Source organism: Furipterus horrens, unplaced genomic scaffold, assembly GCF_987537825.1.
Source record: "Furipterus horrens unplaced genomic scaffold, mFurHor1.1.pri manual_scaffold_17, whole genome shotgun sequence".
In the NCBI taxonomy this organism is placed as follows: Eukaryota; Metazoa; Chordata; class Mammalia; order Chiroptera; family Furipteridae; genus Furipterus; species Furipterus horrens.
Genome location: NW_028327187.1, coordinates 50316806 through 50331418, shown reverse-complemented (window position 1 = coordinate 50331418; position 14613 = coordinate 50316806). Strand labels below are relative to the sequence as shown.

General features: G+C 39.4%; 1 pseudogene; it reads left to right on the top strand.

The window, feature by feature from the left end:
- The first annotated feature begins 221 nt into the window (after positions 1-221).
- Positions 222-4237, top strand: LOC149990977 (RNA-binding protein FXR1-like; annotated as a pseudogene).
- Positions 4238-14613: the final 10376 nt, after the last annotated feature.

Here is a 14613-nt window from a genome sequence, read left to right as displayed (position 1 = left end):
AATGTACGATAGATCAGGCAACAGTAGTGTGTTAATTTTAAATTTCCTGATTTAGATATATGTACTGTGGTTATACAAGAAAGTGTCCTTGTTCTTAGAAAGTATACAGTGAAAGATTTAAGGATATAGAGTCATGATGTCTACAACTTGCTCTTAAATGCTTTGGGGGGGCATATACACAAATACAGAAAATGATGAAGAAAATGAAGTCGAATTCCAACATGATGGACCTGATGGTGTAGATTCAGAGTTCCAACATGGCTTTCTACAGGGGATTTATCAAAGATGTTCATGAAACTTCCTGAAGTTTTTTAACAATTGGCAACCAGAATATCAGGTTCCATTTAATAAAGTTAGATTACTGTCACCAGCTGAAATTAAAAAAAAAAAAAAAAGAAATTAACAAAGGAGATAAAGTAGAGGTATATTCATGAACAAATGACTTAGAACCTTGTGGATGGTGACTGGCTAAATTTCGAATGATGAGGGGAGAATTTTATGTCATTGAATATGCTGTTTGTGATGCCACTTACAATGAAATAGTCACATTTGAACAACTTTGGTCTGTCCATCAAAATAAAGCTGTCAAGAATAACATAAACAAATGAACTAAATAGGACAAAGAGCAGAATAGCAGTCAATGGGGGGAGGGGGGAGGGAGAGAAGGGGATAAGTAAGGGAAGGGTTTAGTCAAGGAATGTTTATAAATGACTCATGGACATGGACAATGGGGAGGGATATGATTGTGGGAGAAAGGGTGGCCTGGGTGGGGGAGAGCAATGGGGGAAAAATGGGACAACTGTAATTAAAACACCAAAAAATAAAAGAAAAAAAAATAAAGCTGTCAAAAATTATCTTCTTTAAATATGCAGTGGATGTTTCTGACGATTTGGGAAAGGTATGTGGTAATGAAAATGCACAAAAATATTTTAAGAAAACAGTAGGAGCATGCAGAGTTTTTTACCATCCGAAAACCACACACCTAATGATACTGTCAGTGAAACAACTGTGGAAAGATTAAGTGACATGCATTTGCTAAGTATTTGTACAAAGTTGATGCTTATGTCCAAAAAGGAAGAGGCCACTAAGCATTTAGAATGCACAAAACAAGTTGCAGCAGTTTTCATAGAGAATTTGTTGTAGACTTCCGGTCAAGATGGAGGCATAGACAGACATGCTGCATCTCCCTCCTCAACTAAGAAGAAATACAACTACCTCAAAACTAGAAACAACCAGAAGTTCCAGAAAGTCAAACTGCATGGAAGTCCAGCAAACAAAGATATAAAGAAGAAATACTCATCCAGACGGGTAGTAGGGGTAGAGCCAGAGCAAAGAGGATTCACTGTGGTGGTAGCAGCAGCAGCAGCAGACCAGCAGAAAGCACAGTCACATGTTTTAAAAGGTCAGGAGGGACACCTGGGGAGCATTCCAAGCTCCTCAACAGATAGTGCAGCTCATGGTCCCAGCATTGGGGAAGATCGAGTCTCATTGCTTCTGACTGTGCAAACCAGTGGGGGTTGTGGTGGAGGCAGAGATTACTGGTCTCTTGGCAGAGTCCACTTGTTTAAAGGGCCCCCACGGTCCTAGAATGTCCCCATACTCACCTGCTCTGGGAATGCCAGTCAGGGCAACAGCTAAAGAGACACAAGTCCCATACAGAAGTGGGAGGAGTGCCTGGGAGAGGGGCGAGTGCCGAGCAAGCGGCATTGTTGCCTCTCAGACCCTTCCCCCACAGCAGAGCCACAACGTGGTGAAACAGGTCACCCTGTACTGACTAATCCCTAAGGCTCTGCCCCTTATGACATAACAGGAGTAACAGCTCTACCTAAGACACAGAGGCAAATAAACACAGGAGCCTGTAATGATGAAGAGACAGAGAAGTATGCCCCCAAAAGGGGAATGGATCCAGGTTCCAGTGGGAGAACTAAGTGGCAAGGAGATAGCCAACCTAACAGATGCAGAATTCAAAACACTGGTGATAAAGATGCTCACAGGCTTGACAGGTATGCTTGAGTATGGCAAACATATAAGAGAAGAAGTGAAGGCTATGCTAAGTGAAACAAAGGAAAATCCACACAAAACCAATGGTGAAGGGAAGGAAACCAGGGTCCAAATCAATTATTTGGAACATAAGGAAGAAAACAACAGTCAACCATTACAGAATGAGGAAACAAGAATTGAAAAAAAATGAGGAGAGGCTTAGGAACCTCTGGGACAACTTTAAACATGCCAACATCTGAATCATGGGGGTGCCAGAAGGAGAAGAGGAAGAGCAAGAAATTGAAGACTTATGTGAAAAAATAATGGAAGAAAACTTCCCAAATTTGGTGAAGGAAATAGACATACAAGTACAGGAAGCACGGAGAGTCCCAGGCGAGCTGGACCCAGAGGGGGCCACACCAAGACATATCATGATTAAAATGCCCAAGATGAAAGATAAAGAGAGAATCCTAAAAGCAGCAAGAGAGAAGCGGAGAATTGCCTACAAAGGGGTGCCTATAAGACTACCAGCTAATTTCTCAAAAGACAATTTTCAGGCAAGAAGGGACTGGCAAGCAGTATTCAATGTGATGAAAAGCAACCTACAACCAAGATTACTCTATCCAGCAAAGCTATCATTTAGAATGGAAGGTGGATGAAGGGCTTCCCAGACAATGTAAAGCTAAAAGAGTTCAGCATCACCAAGCCATTATTATATGAAATGTCAAAGGGACTTACTTAAGGAAAAGAAGATCAAAACTATGAACACTAAAATGACAACAAACTCACAACTATCAACAACTGAATCTAAAAAATAAAAACAAAATCCAACTAAGCAAACCAGAATAGGAACAGTATCATAGGTATGAGGATCATTTGGAGGGTTATCAGCTGGGAGTGGGGAGGGGGAGAAATGGGGAAATGGTGAAGGGATTAAGAAGCATAATCTGTTGGTACAAAATAGACGTGGGGAAATTAAGAATAATCTAGGAAAGGGTGAGGTCAAAGAACTTATATGCATGACCTGTGGACATGAACTAAGTGAGGTGGGATTTCTGGAGGGAAGGCGGGTAGTGGGCAGACGGGAGCAAAGGGGAAAAGAATTGGAACTACCTTGACAACATAATCAATACAATATACTTTTAAAAAAAAGAATTTGTTGTGAGAGAAGATTTAATGGGCTTGGCAATAGGAAAACACGGTAGTAACACACAGCAAGTTAATAAGGTTCCTAGAATTACAGCTATTAAACTAGATGAAGATACTGGAACATTTAGAATCTATGGAGAGAGTGCTGATGCTGTAAAAAAAAGGCTAGATGTTTCTTGGAATTTGTGGAGGACTTTATTCAAGTTCCTAGGAACCTTGTTGCAAAAGTAATTGGGAAAAATGACAAAGTTATTCAAGAAATAGTGGACAAACCTGGTGTGATTCAGGTGAGAATTGAAGGAGATAAGAAAATAAAATACCTAGAGAAGATGGGATGGTTCCCTTTGTATTTGTTGACACTAAAGAAAGCATCAGAAATGTGCACATTTTTAGAGTATTATATAACTGATCTAAAGGAAGCAGAACAACTAAAAATAGAACCCCTACAGATTGATAAACAGCTATGATAGAACGGTTCTAGGTCTTACAGTGGAAGAGGCAGAGGTCATCAAGACCCTATAACACTTCTGATTATGGTACAAAATCTGAGCTGTCTAACCCCTCTGAAACAGAATCCGAGTGTAAAGATGAGCTGAGTGATTGGTCATTGGCAGAAGACAATTGACAAAGCTGACATCAGCATGACAGTAGGAGATGTCCAGGAGGAAGAGGCAGAAGAATTTCAGGGGGTCAAGGTCATGGTAGGCCTTGTGGTGCTGAATCCTCCATTGGTTTTGTGCTCAAAGATCCAGATAGCAATCCATACAGCTTACTTGATAATATAGAATCAGATCAGATTGCAGACACTGATGTCAACAGAACTCATCACAGTAATAACTAGTGAAGGTGATCTCTTAGAGAAGGACTAATGAAGATGCTGTTCTGATGGACAGAGTAACTGAACCTGATAGAGCTTCAGTTAATGAAAATGGGCTAGGCAAAACATGTAATTGAAAACCATGATTCTTCAGAAAAGGCAATAAATGGCTCAACTAGTGCTTCTGGCAATAAAAATTTTAAGCTAGAGTGTACTCCAGGAGAAGAAAAGAGGATTGCCTTAAAAGAAGAAAACACTCAAGAAGCAGCAGTCCTGAATGCTGTTACATAAACTAAAGAAGTTCTTAGTTTACAGATTTTAACATTATATTTTACAACATCGCTGGTACAAGCTTGCCAAAGAGAATATGGCTCTCCACTCTTTACATTGCACTTTCAGTTCTTCCATTTGGAATTCAGAAAAGGGAGGGATCCTGAAGAAATATGTTAAGTATACTTTGGCACTTACTGTGTTATAAAATATATCATCAGATGTGCCTTGAGAATAATGTATGTGACATTTTAAAAAGTTTGCTGGGAGATCCAAGATGGTGGAGGAGTAAGTGGAAGCTACACTAACCTCCTTCCAGGGCTAGTCTGGATTTACAACTTAATTGTGGAGAAATCATCTGGAATAACCAACTGAACACTAGCTGGAGAGAAGTCTTATAACCACAAAGACACAGAAAAGGCCGCTACATCACAAAGTGACCAGTAGGAAGGGTGGAGATGCGAAAGAGCTGGCTGGGCTCCCATGAGTGGCAGCTGAAGGGACTGAGAAACAGCTCAGTAGCTGGAAGTTCCCCCTGAGAAGGGCAGGGTCTAAACGCCCAGCTGTGCTTTCCAGCCTACAGCAACTGAGTGGAAATTAAAATAGTATCCAGCTGTGAAAAGTGAAAAGCCACAGGGTTTTCTACTAGCCTGAGAGAAACAGCTGGAGAAAAAGAGCTCTTAAGCAGATCATGTATAAAAATATTTTGGTCACCACTTACCCTGGGCTCAAGCAGAGGGAAGGCAGAGAGGACTACAGATGCTTGGGGAGAATTTGGGGCAGTGGCTTTGAGGGGAGAACTGGGCGAGCAGCCAACCAGGTCCCAGCGCTGACTCATTTCCAATACTGCAGGCAGACCATTCCCCTCCAAGTGGTGTCAGCCTGAGGTGAAGCAAAAGCCCCACCTACAGGAATTAAGCTGCCCCACCCTCAGTCCTTAAGCCTGACGGCTAATCACAAATTGAATAGATTAACAACTAAAGGAGACAGACAAAGGCGCTAGATCTCTGGTAGTCTCCAAAAGGCTGCCTAGGCCCAGACTGGTACATGATCTGATGCCACCAGGGGCAGATCCAGGAAGTGCGGATCAATTTAAGAAGCAGCAACAAACAATAAGAGTAAAAAAAATGGGCAGACAGAGAAACAACTCCCCATCGAAAGAAAAGGAAGAATCCCCATAAAGAGTGCTAAATGAAATAGAGGGAAGCAAACTATCAGACATGGAATTCAAAATACGGATTATGGGGAAGTTCAATGAGCTCAACGAGCTCAAGGAAAACTACAAATAACGCCATGGAAACGACAAGGAACATACTGAGAATTACACCAGCATAAAAAAGGACATCGAAGCTATCAATAAGAGCCAGGAGGAAATGAAGAACACAATTTCTGAATTGAATAACACAGTAGAAGGAATTAAAAGCAGGCTAGAGGAAGCAGAAGTTCATATCAGTGAGCTGGACGACAACGTAGAAAAAAATTCCCACACAGTGCAACAAAATGGAAAAACACTGAACAAGAATAAAGAGGTTTTAAGACAGCTGCAGGACAGCATGAAACATAATAATATCCGTATCATAGGAATTCCAGAAGGAGAAGAAGAGGAGCAAGGGATAGAAAAAACCTGTTTGAAAAACTAATGACAGGAAAATTCCCTAACATGAGGAGAGAAAGAGTCACACAAGTCCAGGAAGCACAGAGGGTCCCATTGAAGATGAACCCCAACAGGCCTACTTCAAGGCACATCATAATTAAAATGACAACATTCAAAAACAAAGAGAGAACCCTAAAAGCAGCAAATAAGAAACAACTAATAACATACAAGGGAGCTCCAATAAGGCTATCCTCAGATTTCCCAGCAGAAACACTACAAGTCAGAAGGGAAAGGTGAAAAATACTCCTAGCAATGAAAAACAAAGGCCTACAACCTAGAATACTCTACTCAGCAGGGCTCTCATTCGAAATGGAAGGTGAAGTAAGGAGTTTCCAAGACATAAAAAGGCCAAAAGGATACATCTCCACCAAACCAGCATTGCAAGAGCTGCTAAAGGGTCTACTTTAAGAAGATGAAGAAACAGAGAGTGACAGAGAGGAACACAAATACAAAGGGGGGAAATGACAATGAATAAATACCTATCAATAATAACCTTAAATGTAAATGGATTAAATGCACCAATCAAAAGACATAGGGTAGCTGAATGGATTAGAAAACATGACCCACATTTACGCTGTCTACAAGAGACGCACCTTAGAACAAACGATCTACACAGACTGAAAGTAAAGAAATGGAAAAAAGTATTTCAAGCAAATGGACATGAAAAAAAGTCTGGGGTAACAATACTTATATCAGACAAAACAGATTTCACAGCAAAGGCCATAAAAAGAGACACAGAAGGACATTTCATAATAGTTAAGGGAAAAATCCATCAAGAAGATATGACCCTTATAAACATATATGCACCCAACTTAGGAGCAAGCAAATATGTAATAAAAATTTTGAAAGACTTCAGAAAGGATATAGACAGCAACACACTCATAGTAGGGGGTTTTAACACCCCATTGTCAACGATGGACAGATTTTCTAAACAAAGAAACACCAAAGGTATTGAGTCATTGAACAACACTATAGATCAAAGGGACTTAGTTGATATATATAGAAATTTTCACACCAAAGACACAAAATATACATTCTTTTCAAGTGCACATGAAACATTTTCAAAGATAGACCACATGGTAGAACACAAAACAAGCCTCAAGAAACTCAAGAAAATTGAACTTACATCAAGCGTCTTTCCAGATCACAATGGCTTAGAATTCGAAATCAACCTCAAGGAAAAAACTCAAAAACATTCAAACTCATGGAGAATGAATAACATGCTATTAAGTGATGAATGGGTTAACAATGACATCAAGGAGGAAATCAAAAAGTTTCTGGAAACGAATGATAATGAACACACAACAACCCAAAACCTATGGGATACAGCAAAAGCCATCATGAGAGGAAAGTTCATAGCAATACAAGCCTACCTAACAAAAACAGAAGAATCTCAAATTATAAAATTTAATCCTACAGGTCGAAGAACTAGAGGAAGAACAAGCAAAGCACAGAGTAGAAGGAAGGAAATCATCAAGATCAGAGCAGAACTGGATGACATAGAGACCAATCAAATAACTCAAAAAATCAACATAAGTGGGAGCTGATTCTTTGAAAAGATAAACAAAATGGAGAAGCCTTTAACTAGGCTCATCAAGAAAAAAAGAGAGAGGACCCAAATAAATAAAATCAGAAATGAAAGAGGAGAAATCACAACTGATACTATAGAAATACAAAGGATTGTAAGAAATTATTACAAACAACTATATCACAAGAAATTTGACAACCTAGATGAAATGGAGAAATTTCTGGAAACATATAATTTTCCTAAACTGAATTAAGAAGAAGCAGAAAGCCTGAACACACCAATAACAACTAGCAAAATTGAAGCAGTATTCAAAAAACTCCCAGCACACAAAAGTCCAGGACCAGATGACGTCACAACAGAATTGTACAAAACATTTAGGGAGGAACTAACTTCTAGCCTTCTCAGACTATTCCAAAAATTCCAAGAACAGGGAAGACTCCCAAACTCCTTCTATGAAGCCAGTATTACCCTAATTCCAAAACAAGGTCAAGACACAACAAAGAAAGAAAAACACAGGCCAATATTGCTGATGAACATAGATCCTAAAATCCTCAACAAAATAATGAAAAACATTAGAAAGATCATACACCACGCTTAAGTGGGATTCATCTCAGGGATGCAAGGATGGTTTAGTATTCACAAATCAGTAAACGTAGTACAACACATAAACAAAACGAAAGACAAAAACCACATGTTCATATCAATAGATGCAGAAAAAGCATTTGATGAAGTAAAACACCCATTTATGATGAAAACTCTCAGCAAAATGGGAACGGAAAGGGCATTCCTCAACATAATAAAGGCCATATACAAGAAAACTGAAGCTAACATCATACTCAATGGGCAAAAACTGAGAGCATTACCCCTGAAGTCAGGAACAAGACAAAGGATGTCCACTCTCTCCACTCCTATTCAACATAGTTTTGGAAGTTCTAGCCACAGCAATCAGACAAGAAAGAGAAATAAAAGGCATCCAGATGGAAAAGAGAAAGTAAAACTGTCATTATTTGTAGACGACATGAAACTACTCGACCTAATAAGTGAATTTGGCAAAATAGCAGGGTACAAATTCAACATTCAGAAATCGAAGGCATTTTTGTACACCAACAATAAAATTTCAGAGATAGAAACTAAAAGAAAAATCCTCTTTGCCATAAAAAAAAGAAGATAAAGTACCTAGGAATAAACTTAACCAAGGAGGTAAAAGACCTATACTCAGAAAACTACATAACACTGAAGAAAGAAATTAAGGAAGATACAAATAAATGGAAGCATATACCATGTTCATGAATGGGAAGAATCAACGTCATTAAAATGTCTATACTACCCCCCAAAATTTATAGATTCAATGAAATCCCTATTAAAATACCAATGACATATTTCTCAGACCTAGAACAAATACTTCAAAAATTTATATGGAACCAAAAAAGAGTCTGAATAGCCACAACAATCTTGAGACAGAAGAACACAGTAGCAGGAAACACAATACCTGATATCAAAGTATACTACAAGGCCACGGTAATCAAAACAGTCTGGTACTGGCATAAAAAGAGACATATAGATCAATGGAACAGAATAGAGAGCCCAGAAATAAACCAAGGTCTATATGCTCAACTACTATTTGACAAAGAGGGAAGGAACATAAAATGAAGTGAAAAGAGCCTCTTCAACAAATGGTGTTGGGATAACTGGACAGGGACATGCAAAAAAATGAAACTAGACCACCAACTTACACCATACACCAAAGTAAACTCAAGATGGATCAAAGACTTAAATGTAAGCCGTGGCACCATGAAAGTCCTAGAGGAAAACATAGGTAAAAAAATTTCAGATATCCCATGTAGCAACATTTTCACTGATATATCTCCTAAGGCAAGGGAAATAAAGGAAAGAAAAAAGAAATGGGACTACATCAAACTAAAGAGTTTCTGCTGAGCAAAAGAAAACATCAGCAAGATGAAAAGGGAACCAACCATATGGGAAAATATACTTGCCAATGATACCTCAGACAAGGGATTGATCTCCAAAATATATAAAGAACTTATACAACGCAATACCAAGAAGACAGACAACCCAATTAAAAGATGGGCAAAGGACCTGAACAAACACTTCTCCAAAGAGGACATACAGAGGGTCCATAGACATATCAAAGAATGCTCAACATCACTAGCCATCAGAGAGATGCAAATAAAAACCATAATGAGATACCACCTCACACCAGTCAGAATAGCCATCATCAACAAATCAATAAACAACTTGTGCTGGTGAAGATGCGGAGAAAAGGGAACCCTGGTGCACTGCTGGTGATAATGCAGACTGGTGCAGCCACTATGGAAAACTGTTTGGAATTTCCTCAAAAAACTAAAAATGAAACTGCCTTTTGAAACAGCAATTCCATTGCCAGGATTGTATCCAAAAAGTCCTGAAACACCAATTCAAAAGAACCTATGCCCCACTATGTTCATAGCAGCACTATGTACAATAGCCAAGTGCTGGAAACAGCCTAAGTGCCCATCTGTAGATGAGTGGACCAAAAAACTGTGGTACATTTACACAATGGAATACTATGTAGTAGAAAGAAAGAAGAAACTTCTACCATTTGCAACAACATGAATGGAACTAGAGAGAATTATTCTTAGCAAAATAAGCCAGGGAATGAAAGAAAAATACCTTATGCTATCACCTATTACAGGAAACTAATGAACAACACAAACAAATGAGCAAAATTGAACCAGAGGTATGTAAACAAGAAATAGACTAACAGTTACAAGGGGGGAGGGAGAGAAAGGAGTAAGAAGAGGAAGGGTCTAGTCAAAGAACATGTATAAATGACCCACAGACATGGACCACTGGGTGAGGACTGACTGTGGGGGAAGGGGTGGGCAGGGTGTGGGGAAGCAATAGGAAAAAAAGTGGGAGAACTGTAATAGAAAAACAAACGAGAAATTTTTAGTTGGGGGAAAAAAGAACATATAAAAAATGGAAATGCAATTCTAGTGAATATTAGAATGACAAGGATTTTTCTTCACAGTGTATATTTTCTCTCTGTATCTGATCCTTCCAGAATTTGACATTCTGAAGAAGTAAGTAATGACATAAGTTTCTTTGCATAAAACTAATAAGAACAATTGTTAATAGAGGTTTTATTGACCAAGACTTTGACTGGAATGTCGTGCCTAAAGGGGACATGCTTGGGCTCTGGTGTTCCCCAAAAACCCTGAGGAACTAGGATTGACTTTCGAAGGTAATAAAATCCCATGAGAAAAAGGTTTGGTACCTTGATTTGTTTTACAGTCTATGGCAATCTTTCCAGGGAAGGAATGAAGGTTGCTTTCCTGAAAGATGGCTGGAAGGGACCTTAAGGCACAATGGAAAACCTGAAGGACTTGGAAAAGACAGGTAAGGCTTAATGGCAGGTATGTGGCTCAGCTTCTGTGCCCTGAGGGGCAGACTGAAGGTCACCCTAAATGTTCCTTGTATAAGTTCCAGCAAAGTAGAACTAAAGATAATAAGTGATCATTTGCTGCCCTTATTGTGTTTATGCAAACAAACAAGATAAGTTAAAAATGGACTTAATGCAGTCCCTTTAATGACAAGGAGGGTAATCTTAAGGAGGAAAATCGTGATTCAAGGAAAGTCACAATGCTCAGTGGTAGACCATAAAGTAATGCAGCTAACCGTCTTTAAAGTTTTCTTTTTCATTTAAAGTTTGTTTTCATTTGAATGTTAAACTATGTCTGTGACATCATCAAAGGTGTTTAATTTACAGGCATGAAGAATGTCCAATGCCTTGCAACTGGATGTCTTTCCAATAAGACAGTCTTACAGATTTAGAGACTTGTTTGTGGGTTATGTTGTATAAATTAACATGTGTGTTTTGTTTTCAAAGGGCATAAGACTAGGATCTCATTACCTGAGTGACTGTCTGTACGCATAGGCCTCACTTAATCCTGTCTGCATCACTGCCTCCTGAGACTCAACGGTTTGGCTGAACTAAGTGGCTGGGTTGGTGAAGAATGGGGTGGTGTGTGAGCTTCACTTTAGAACTGGTTTCTCTTTTCTATCATAATGGCTTGGACAGAAAGGGCTCAGAGGTCTGAGAAGGTGGAAACCTCAAATATTTCCCTCAGCCCAAACTAAGTATAGTGGGCAAAATGGTTTTGGACAGGTATGACGTGCCTGGCACACCTTTCTCCAAAGAAACCCCTTTTTTCTCTAATGTGGGGCATTGAAAAATTGATACCTGCCTTTTGTCAGCTAGTGTTTATGGATTGAATGATGTCTTTTAACCCTGTTGCAAATCTGTTGCCCCCAGAATACAACAACAAGGATGCCAGCCTGTTAAACCAAGCACGCCGTTGTCTGGAGACAGCCAAGTGACCTGGCGTCTGCAAGATCCTTCCCCATATAGGAAGGCCACCCTCCCTGCTACACCCCCACTCTTATTAGGGATTTCTGGACCCAAGGATAGGTAGGATGACGACCATGCCCAGCTTGAAGCAGTTAGAGGAGCACGAGACCTTCGCCCACTGTCCTTTATAAGATTATAAAGTGTCTTAATATCTGAGAGGGATTTTTATTTTTTATTGTTATAAAAATTAATTAATTAATTATTTTTTTAAAGAATAATATAGGAAAGAGTGAAACCAGAAAACTTGTACGTATGATCCATGCGCATGGATGGGGGGGGTTGGATTGCTGGGGGGGGGAGTGGTACTGGGCCGAGGGGAACAAAGGGGAAAAAATTGGAACTATTATAACAATATAATCAATAAAATATACTTTAAAAAGTTTTCTGGCTATAAAAATAAAAAATAAAGTAAATGAAGTTGATTGGGTACAATATAAGCAATTATATGTTTGAAAGTATATCAAAGCAAAACTTACAGAATGAGATAGGTACTATTATTATCCTATGTTACAGATGAGGAGAGTGAGGATCAGAAAGCTAATTTACACAATTAGGAACTTTGAATCTAGATTCAAACCCATTGTTGCCTGATTCCAAAGCTCAGGCTCATAACTATTGGGGTATATGGGGTCTATCTCAAAACTCCAGCCATTGTTAACATAATGAGAATGGCTTCTGGGACATCAATGTAACCTGGTAGCCAAGAAGAGTAGACTGGAATGCACATGCATGAGCAATGATGACTTCACTGTACTAGTCAGTGCAGGCAGTAGATGTTATTGAGTGAGCATGTGTACTGTATGGCTGTTGCATTCAAAATGAATGAGCTAGTGAGCAATGAACCTGCATCTAATTTTGCATTAAGTTCGAACATTCCTCTGCAGAAACTATTTGGATGATTCAGAAGGCTGCAGCTATGGGCAACTGGTGATTGGTAGTTTCATCATGACAACGCACCTGCTTATGCAGAACATCTGCAGAGATTTTTGGTGAAACATCAAATCATCCAGGTGACTCAGCCCCCATACAGCCCAGATTTGGTTTCTTGTGACTTCTGGCTTTTCCCAAAACTAAAATTACCTTTGAAAGGGAAGAGATTTCAGACCATCAATGAAATTCAGAAAAGTATAATGGGGCAGCTGATGGTGATTGGGAGAACTATGTGAAGTTCCAAGGTGTCCACTTTGAAGGGGACTGAGGTGTAATTGTCCTATGTACAATGTTTCTTGTATAAATTTCTTCAATAAATGTCTTTTTTTTTCATGTTACATGGCTGGATACCTTCTGGACAGATCTCATATTTTCACAAATTTGCAATTTTCTTCTGTTCTTGAGAACAGAATCTGTTCTTCTAAATCAGTGTTTTCTTTAAAAAGTCTTCTTGAAGGGTTATATACTCATTAATTGATACTTTTGCCTCCTAGAGTTCTCTCTTTGGAAATACCACCTAAGTTCAGTTTGCTAGTCATATAAAGTGTAGAGCAAATGTAGGTTTACAGTTGTGAGTACTCAGAACACAGAGTTTATTCTTGTATTATTGTATTATTTTCCATACAAACAACTGTAAACCTACTTTTGTCCCATCCTGGACTTAGAGTTCACTTTGATTTTTCACCTTTATTCTCCATATATTACTGTTACTCACAAAATGATTATTTTGAAGGGAATTCATGAAGTATGTTATGTCTGGCTTGAAAGTCATCCCATGACTATATACATTTTTGTTAAATCTTTTTCAGCCCATTAAATATATCAAGAACATTAACTACTAGTAGGGGTGACAAGACAATTCACCGAAGAAAGAATAAACTTTTCTATACATGGTGCTAAGACAATGCAACATTCACATGCAAAAAGATAAAATTGGAACTCCTACCTCACACCACATACAACAATTAACACAAAATGCATCAGAATCCCAAATGTAAGAGCTAAAATTGCAACTCTTAGAAGAAAACATTGGGAAGAGACTTCTGGCCAAGATGGAGGCATAGATGCGCTGTGTCTCCCTCCACAACTAAGAAGGAATACAACTACCTCAAAACTAGGAACAACCAGAAGTTCCAGAAAATCAAACTACATGGAAGTCCAGAAAACAAAAATATAAAGAAGGAACACTCAGCCAGACAGGTAGGAGATATGGAGCGGGGGTGGAGAGGACGTGGTGTGGTGGCAGTAGTGGTGGCAGCAGCAGCGGCAGCAGCAACAGGCCAGTGGAAAGCACAGTCACACGTTTTTAAAGATCAGGAGGGACACCTGGGGAGCGTTCCCAGCTCCTCACGGGACCTCGAAGCTCATGGTCCCAGCACCAGGGAAAATCAAGCCTTATTCTTTCTGACTGTGCAGACCAGTGGGGGTTGGGGTGAAGGCAGAAACTGCTGATCTCTCAGCAGAGTCCACTTGTTTAAAGGGCCCCCACAGTCCTAGAACGTCCGCAGACCCACCCACTCTGGGAACGACAGCCAGGGCAACAGCTAGAGGGGCACCAGTCCTATACGGAAGTGGGAGAATTGCCTGGAAAAGGGGCGAGTGCTGGACAGGCAGCATTATTTGGAATGGAAGGGCAGATGAAGTGCTTCCCAGACAAGGTAAAGCTAAAGGAGTTCAACATCACCAAGCCATTATTATATGAAATGTCAAAGGGACTTATTTAAGAAAAAGAAGATCAAAACTATGAACACTAAAATGACCAAAAAGCTCGCAATTACCGACAACTGAATCTTAAAAATAAAATCAAAATCCAACTAAGCAAACCAGAATAGGAACAGAATCATAGGTATGGGGATCATTTGGAGGGTTATCAG